The sequence below is a fragment of the Mus caroli genome, chromosome X (assembly GCF_900094665.2).
Source record: "Mus caroli chromosome X, CAROLI_EIJ_v1.1, whole genome shotgun sequence".
Lineage (NCBI taxonomy): Eukaryota > Metazoa > Chordata > Mammalia > Rodentia > Muridae > Mus > Mus caroli.
Window position 1 is genome coordinate 63,967,617 of NC_034589.1, and position 9,375 is coordinate 63,976,991.

The window sequence follows — 9,375 nt, forward strand, 5'->3', positions numbered from 1 at the left end:
CTTAGGTCTGAAACTTCCTTCTTCCTAGGTCATGGTAAATTCCTGTGTAGGGCAGTGACTTAGCTTTTATTATAAGTGATAGTGTAGTACCAGAGGCAATTCTGAATGTCACTGAATAGCAACATTCTTACTGAATTTCCAAGCCCATGGTCTTGCTCAAGGACTTTCTAGGACTGTTGGAACACTGTCAAAGGCTTTAGCTATGTCAGAATTCAATCTTAAAAGGCACTTATAATAGGATAATACTAAAAGAGAGCACATGGATCCATACACTAGACTAATGCGGGAATGGAAAATTAATGTATGGGTTAGAGAGAACGCCAGACTCCAGGAGTGAATTTTCGTGAAACTCTTCTGCCTTGTGTGTAGCTTCCAAGCTTCAGCCTGTCAAGCTGACTCGACCAGAGTGCATGGCAGTAGTTCAAGCCTGAGATCACCAGTTTCAGGTTAGTTAAGTCTGTTGTTCTTCCTGTGATGTTCCTATCTTCTGAGGAGCTCACAATCTTTCCCCCAACAATTCCATAAGAGTCTCCAAGCTCTATCTAATGTTTGGCTGTGGGTATCTGTGTCCTTCTAAGTCAGCTGCTGTGGAGCCTCTCAGGACAACCATGCTAGACTACTGTCTGAAAGATGACAGATTATCATTAATGTCAGGGATTGGTGCTTGCTCAAAGGATGGGTCTCAATTTGGGCCAGATATTGCTTAATCATTCCCTCAGTCTCTGCTCCATCCCCATGCCTGTGAGGCATTGGGCTATACACAGACAGTCTGGTTTTCAGCTGAGCTGAGATCGAACCCCGGGATCCAGTGGTGATAATTCACCTACATGGGATGGAAGGAGTTCTCTCATGTCTCCTGGACCCTAGCTTCTGTTGAAATTACTGCCCCCTCAGCCCCCACAAGAAAAGCATGGTTAATAGTCACATAGGCAATGTCCCAAGCTTCTGACCTTCAGACTAGAATCCTTCCCAGTTACCTAGCAACAGAAAAGGTAGCAGTATACTTTAAGAGAGGTTGTTTGGCCCCTCCTTGATCTCTCAATCCTCTCTCTCTCTCTCTCTTTGTCTTCTCCTCTCCTCTCTCAGCTCTCTTCCTCTCTCTCCCTCTTCCTCTCTAGCCTTTCTTCTCTCTTTCCCTTTCCCCTTTGTCTCCTCATGGCCATGGCCAGTCTCTCTCTCTCTCTCTCTCTCTCTCTCTCTCTCTCTCTCTCTCTCTCTCTCTCTCTCTTTTCTCTCTCTCTCTCTCTCTCTCTCTCTCTCTCTCTCTCTCTCTCTCTCTCTCCTCCTTCTCTCCTTTCTCTCTGCCTTTCTATAATAAAGCTCTAAAACCATAGATCTGTGCTTACTCTCACCTGTGTGGGAACCTCTCTCCCTAAGCCCTCTCTCCCATAATCCCTGGGCACAGGGTGTTGCCCCAGGGCCCCTTGGTTTCGGGGGCTGCCCCTTGTACACCCCCCATTGAGTGATGTCAGTGGCTTAGATGCCCACCTGGGACCGAGTGGAAAGCGTCTGGCAGCCCTTCTGTGTCTGCCTGCCCATAGCACAGGAGGAATTCTGGCCGGACATGGGCTATCCTCCTTTCTCCCCTCCTCCCCCTGTTCCCCTTTTTAGTTCCCACACTTGCCTGCATTTCTTGTAGACAGGATAAATTTTGAGTTGAAAGTTTTGTGGGTGGATTGATCACTCCACTGAGGTTCTTGCCTGGCTACAGGAGATTGAGCCCTCAGGTTCCATATCCCCAATACTGTGAGTTTCAGTCTAGGTTACCCCCACTGATTCTTGCGTACCTCTCCTATCACAGGTCTCTGGCATGCTCCAACCCCGCTTCACCATCCCAAACATTTGCAGATTTGTATTCATTTTCATGGACTTTTCTCCATCTCTCTTGTCCCTCCCCACACATGATCCTGAAAACCCTCATTTCTCTCCCCATGCCCCTTCCCACTCAGTTCCCTCCCTTTATCTGCCTCTTATGACTACACTTTTATTCTCCCTTCTAAGTGAGATTCAAGCATCCTTGCTTGGACCTTTCTTCTTATTTAGCTTCTTTTGGTTTATGGAGTGTAGCATGGGTATCCTGCATTTTATGACTAGAATCCACTTATTAGTGAGTATATACCATACATGGCCTTTTGGGTCTGAGTTGCCTCACTCAGGATGATATTCTCAAGTTTCATCCATTTGTCTGCACAGGTCATGATGTCCTTATTTTTAATAGCTGAGTAGTATTCTATTGTGTAGATGTACCACATTTTCTTTATCCAGTCTTCTGTTGAGGCACATCTAGGTTGTTTCCAGTTTCTGGCTATTACAAATAAAGCTGCTATAAACATAGTTGAGCAAGTGTCCCTGTGTTATAATGGAGCCGCTTTTGGATATATGACCAGGAGTGGTATAGTTGGGTCTTAAGGTAGAAGTTAGACACCAACAACTCAAATAACCCAATTAAAAGACGACACAGCTAAACAGAGAATTCTGAACTGAGGAATCTCAAATGGCCTAGAAGCACTTGAGGAAATGTTCAAAGCCCTTAGTCATCAGGGAAATGCAAATCAAAACAAGCCCAAGATCATAACTTACACCTGTCAGAATGGCTAAAATCAAGAACTCAAAGGATAGCACATGCTGGTAAGGATGTGGAGCAAGGGGAACACTCATATATTGCTGGTGAGATTGCAAACTTCTACAACTTTGGAAATCAATTTGGTGTTTTCTGAGTTATTTTTTTAACTGTGAGAAATCTGATCCTTGGCATAAACCATTCTCTTGATTTGTACTATTCTTTTACCTCTATGAGAAACTGATTTACCAATTACGGTACATAAAATAACTTTATAATTCAAAAATTACTGCTTTCCAAAATTACTGAAGTCTACTACCTTTATCTCCTTTCCTTTCTTTCTTTTTTTAACTGTGAGATTATATCACATATGTGGAAAATGGTGAGATTCATACATCAAAATCTATGTTCCTTCATATTTTTCTGGGGTCTTGTTAGATTTGTAAAATTTGTATATAATAAAGTTTGATCTTCATAGTTTAAACTTCAAAGGACATTTAGCACACATTCCATCATTGTGTCAACCATTATACCATAGAGATAATTCTATTGCCCTAAAAATCAATTGTGTACCCTCACTTGTAGTTAATTCCTCTCCCCCATATCTTAGAACACCACTAATATTTTATCTCTAAATGTTTTCCCATTGAAATGGCCTATAGAAGGAATTAAGAAATGTTTGTTTCTTCTTAATCTACATAGACGGTTCTACTTAAGAAATTGCATTTACTATTCGTCCTTTTGGTCCCATAGATTAACAGCTTCTCTCTCTCTCTCTCTCTCTCTCTCTCTCTCTCTCTCTCTCTCTCTCTCTCTCTCTTAACCCTGAGTAATATTCCATTTAATTTTCTTTAACCATTCAGCCATACAGTCACTTTCAGTTCTGGACAATTATTATACTGTAAACATGAAGATACAGGTTTTTCTGTAAACATAAGTTTTCACCCTACTTGAGTAAATACCTTAAAAATTGTTTCATTGGGCTGTATAGCAAATGTGTGTTTAAATTTATAAGAACTAACCAAATTGCCTTTCAAAGTGGCTATATCATTTGGCATTCTCACCAGCAATGAATTCTGATTAGCTATGTAGTGATTCTTAGCAAGGTTTTGATTTGCATCTGATAAATGGGTGATAATATTTAACATTTTTTTCCTGTGATTATTTGCATACAGCCTTTTTTGTGGAATTTCAGTTTGAGCTCATTGTACTTTTGAAAACAGGCTTATTACTTCTTCTTTATTGAATTTTAATAGTTCTTTATAAATTCCGGCTACATATTTACAAATATTTGCTTACACAAATTTTTCTTCAACCTATGGCGGGTTTTCTCATTTTCTTGAAAGTACAACGTTTTTAATTTTGATAAAGTCCAATTTCCAATTTCTTATTTTATAATTAAGCTTTATTCATAACATTTTATGTTTTAATGTTTTATATTGAGGCAGTTTTCCATTTGGAGTAAATTCTATGTGTGGTTTGGTTTTGTGCTGGTGTGTGTACAACTTCTCTAACCTGTGTTTGGCTGACAATCTTTACTAAGCTGCCTTTGTAACTTTGTTACAAGTCACTTGGCTATAATTGTGTAGGTCAATTTCTGAAATTTTTTTCTGTTTTGCCAATCCATATACTGTAGTATATTATACATCTTAAAATAGTGTATAATGGTTTCTTTAAATTGTCTCTCCCTTTTCTAAGTTTTTCTGATCATCCTTTACTTTTCCATATATGTGTTAGAATCAATCACTAGCTCTAAGCACAAAACGACTCGACTAAACTTTTGGTAGGAATGGTGTTAAGCTTGCATATCAATTTTAGGTAGACTTGGTGTGTGTGTGTGTGTGTCTTTCCATGATCTGTTCATTTTCTGTCATAGTTATTGTCATTTATGAAAATAGCCAAATAATGGAGGAGAGGGTTGTGTATAGGGATATAAAGACCAGGAATAAATACATTAGGGATTTGTCATATATGTATCTACAAGAAGATATTTTGTACTATTGGTTTTCTAATGTGACCTTCAAGCATGGGCATTTTTCAATAATAGAGGAATTTGTAAGAAAGAATGGTAAGGTGGCAAAAACAAATAAACAAACAGAAAACAATGGGAGAGTCTTAGGGAAGCCAGAGAACTGGAAGGTCAAAGGCATCTAAGACTTATAGATCTGAAATCCTGGAGAATGTTGACTTTTATTCTGAGTGAAATGATAAGCTACTGGAGGAATCTATACACAGAAGGTCCATGGGCTCATTATCATTTTAAAATCACCCCTCTGAAAGCAGTATTGAGAAAATACTACAAGTATAGTAGGAGGTATCAGATATAGAAAGAACATGACAAGTTTAGGGAGTTATTTCAGTAAACACAAAAAATATTTGGATTCTGGAGAATGTTCATTCAACTAATGTACAGATAACATTGATGGAGGCTGTAGGAAGTTACCAGTGATGTCACAAAAACTCAGGCAATCATCTGGAAAGTGGCAACTGGGAAGCCAAATTTGGAAAAGAAAAAAAACAAAACAAAACATTAAAGCAGCATGAACAAACCATCTAATTACAAGTGTAAGGCCTAATTAGCATTCAGTTTATAACACCAAAGGTGCAAACAGCAGTGTGTGGGAAGCCTAAGATGCTGTTAGACCATCCTCTTTGCTTGGATGAACATCAGTGTCTCTGCTGTCTACAATGGATCTCTACAGAAACACCAATGTTATAATTACTACTGATGCAAGAGTTAAAAGAATTTTGAACTAGAAATTCAGGAATTTGATTTGACTGAAAAATTTCTGCATAATAAATTTATTCTGAGAAATAAATAAACAATCTCAAATAAATGAAGACAATTTTGATATTACAGAAGAGCAAAGGAATTCCATTTACTCATGATAATATGATCTCAAATCACATACACTTTTAGTTTTTAATGCCTGGGTTTATAACTGCTTGGCATGGGGCTTGATGTAATTAAATGGATTTTCAAATGGTTTCTGAGTTATAATGCCCTTCAATCCTCAAAGCAGTATGGTCATTATACCAGAGATACTCATTGAGGTGACAAAAGCTGTCTGTGTCTTCTTGAACTCTCATTGAGCTGAAACCTCCTCTAGATGCACATACACAGTTTGGGTGGGTTTTTTGGTTTTGTTTGTCTGTTTGTTTGTTTGTTTGGTTGGTTGGTTTTTTTGAGACAGGGTTTCTCTGTTTAGCCCCAGCTGTCCTGGAGCTCACCCTGTAGACCAGGCTGGCCTCAAACTCAGAAATCCACCTGCCTCTGCCTCCCGAGTGCTGGGATTAAAGGCATGTGCCACCACAGTCTGGCTAAGAGTTTGTTTTATTTATTGCTACTATTATCCTTGATTTTAAATACCAAAAAGCTTCAAGTTACAGCTTTGTCTTATACTAGAGACTCCTAAGATTTCAATTTAGAAGGCCATTTACCTTGATAGGTTAAAAAAAAAAATGTTACCAATGCTATGGGTCTGGACAAAAAGCTAGGAATGTAGAAATTCTACATGTTAGGCTACCTCAAAGTATGCAGGACAGTCACCAAGGGTGGTAATGAGGCCAAAGAATGCAAAACAAAGTGAAACATTGGGTCACCTAATGCTCTCCCTAAATGTTATTATTTAAATTCATTTGTTGGAATTTTCTGAAACCTTTATTTAATTTCTGTCTCTACTTCCCTTGATTACTTTTCTCAGTTATGTTTGAAAATAGTAAATCTGATCAAAATAATGTCCAATTTGATTACCAAAATGGTATACTTGGTCCACAAGTCAGGTTTCCTGAGACATCTTGAGAGCTTAACTGGAGCAATTAGCCACATGTTCTGCTGTTCAATAACTAACCATTGGAGATAGAATACTAATTTGTCTGGATTGCGTTCATTAATAATAGCCAATATTTACCTATTGTTGTTATGCACAAAAAGTGTGTAAGGCATTATTTAGGCCATACAACCTAACAATAACTTTATAATATTAGTATTCTATTCTCTTCTTTTAGATTTATTTTATTTATATGAGTACACTGTAACTGTGTTCAAATACATCAGTAGAGGGTTTTGGATCTATGTATAGATGGTTGTGAGCCACCATGTGGTTGCTGGGAATTGAACTCAGGACCTCTTGAAGAACCAGCAGTGCTCTTAACTACAGAGCCATCTCCAACAATAGACTACTGTCTATTGTTTAAACAGAAATGCTAAACATTATTCAATGGAAAAGTAATTGTGTTCCATAAGTTAAGCCAAGGTAGTACTGTCTATATTTACTTCTAAAGGTTTACATTACAAAATGACTACCTATTTGGTGATTTAGAATTTATTTTTTAAATGCATTGTCTTAGTATAATTGTATCTTGTTATGCAATGCTCACTTGATATCACTGGGAAACCTGTTCTTTTCCAGAGGAGTTGTGGATCTGGGGAAGAGACAAGATGGGAGTAGAATGGAATGAGTGAAGGAGGGAGGGAAAACTGCAGTGGTGATGTATTGTATGAGAAAAGGATAAATAAAAAACAGCAAATATGGACAAATGGAAAAGAAAAACTGACATAAAACACTTGACTCCTATACATAAAAACAAAACAAACGGTCACCCCCCCCCACTGCCATCTTCCTTCTGAGCCCAGCGGAGGCCACTAAGGGGTCCAGAGTGCTCTCCACACCTGAGAACCTCGGGATCACCTCGGGATTACGGATGAGTGGAACGCAACATCAGCTCCGCAAAGGGTCTTGTGCCAGCAGGAACAGGGATGGAGGAGCCCCACCCAACCAGAGGCTGGGATACATTCAGGTCAGGCCAGCACTGCCATCTTCTGCGTGAACCCAGCAGAGGGCATCTAGGGCTCCAGAGGACTCTCCAAGCCACAGGACCCTAGCACACCCAGGACCTCCTGATCACCTGAGAGCACATGGGTGATAGAAGCAACAGAGCTTCTTCTTCTTTGTTTTTTTTTAATTAGGTATTTTCTTCATTTACATTTCCAATGCTATTCCAAAAGTGCCCCATACCTTTCCCCCCACTCCCCTACCCACTCACTCCCACTTCTTGGCCCTGGCATTCCCCTGTACTGAGGCATATAAAGTTTGCAAGACCAATGGGACTCTCTTTCCACTGATGACCGACTAGGCCATCTTCTGATACGTTTGCAGCTAGAGACACGAGCTCTGGGGGGTACTGGTTAGTTCATATTGTTGTTCCACCTATAGGGTTGCAGATCCCTTTAGCTCCTTGGGTATTTTCTCTAGCTCTTCCATTGGGAGCCCTGTGATCCATCCAATAGCTGACTGTGAGCATCCACTTCTGTGTTTGCTAGGTCCCAGCATAGCCTCACAAGAGATTGTTATATCAGGGTCCTTTCAGAAAAATCTTGTTAGTGTATGCAATGGTGTCAGGGTTTGGAGGCTTCTTGGTTAGGGTTCCTTCAGGCCTTCATCCTCAGCCAGGAGGTGGGGCTGAGACCCAGACCCCTTGGCACATTCCTTGCCAGAGGAGAGTTGGCTTATAGGGAGAGTTCTGACCCCAGAACTCAGGAGGTGAATCAGAGCTCCAGACTGCTGAACACCTGCCTTGCAAGAGAAGAGCTTGCCTGCAGAGAGTGCTCTGAACACTGGAACTCAGGTGAGAGTTGAACTCCCAAGAGTGCTGACAGAGGCTAACAGAATCACAAGAGGAACAAGCTCCAACCAGAGACAGCTTGATCATTAACACCAGAGATTTCCAGATGGCGAAAGGCAAACATAAGAATCTTACTAACAGAAACCAAGAACACTGGGCATCATCAGAACCCAGTATGCCCACCCCAACGAGTCATGGATACCATAGCACACCTGAAAAGCAAGACACATTTAAAATCATATCTCATGATGGTAGTAAAAGATTTAAAGAAGGGCATTAATAACTCAAAGAAATACAGAACAGTGCTAAAGAGGCAGAAGCTCTTAAAGAGAAAGAACAAAAATCCCTCAAGGGCTTACGGGAGAATACTGCTAAACAAGTAGAAGCCCTTAAAGAAGAAACACAAAAATCCCTCAAAGAATTACAGGAGAAAACTGCTAAACAGGTAGAAGTCCATAAAGAACTACAGGCAAAAACTGCTAAACAGGTAGAGGAAACACAAAAATCCCTTAAGAATTACAGGAAAACACAACCAAACAGGCGATGGAATCGAACAAAACCATCCAAGATCTAAAAATGGAAGTACAAACAATGAAGAAAACCCAAAAGGAGACAACTCTAGAGATAAAAGCCCTAGGAAACTCAGGGTTGTTTTGATTTGCAATTCCCTGATGATTAAGGATGCTGAAATTTTTCAGGTGCTTCTCGGCCATTCGGTATTCCTCAGGTGAGAATTCTTTGTTCAGCTCTGAGCCACATTTTTTAAAATGGGGTTATTTGATTTTCTGGAGTCAACCTTCTTGAGTTCTTTAAATATATTGGACATTAGTCCCCTATCTGATTTAGGATAGGTGAAGATCCTTTCCCAATCTGTTGGTGGCCTTTTTGTCTTATTGACAGTGTCTTTAGCCTTACAGAAGCTTTGCAATTTTATGAGGTCCCATTTGTCGATTCTCAATCTTACAGCAGAAGCCATTGCTGTTCTATTCAGGAATTTTCCCGCTGTGCCCATATCTTCAAGGCTTTTCCCCACTTTCTCCTCTGTAAGTTTCACTGTCTCTGGTTTTATGTGGAGCTTCTTGATCCACTTAAATTTGACCATAGTACAAGGAGATAGGAATGGATCATTTCACATTCTTCTAAATGATAACCTCTAGTTGTGCCAGCACCATTTGTTGAAAATGCTGTCT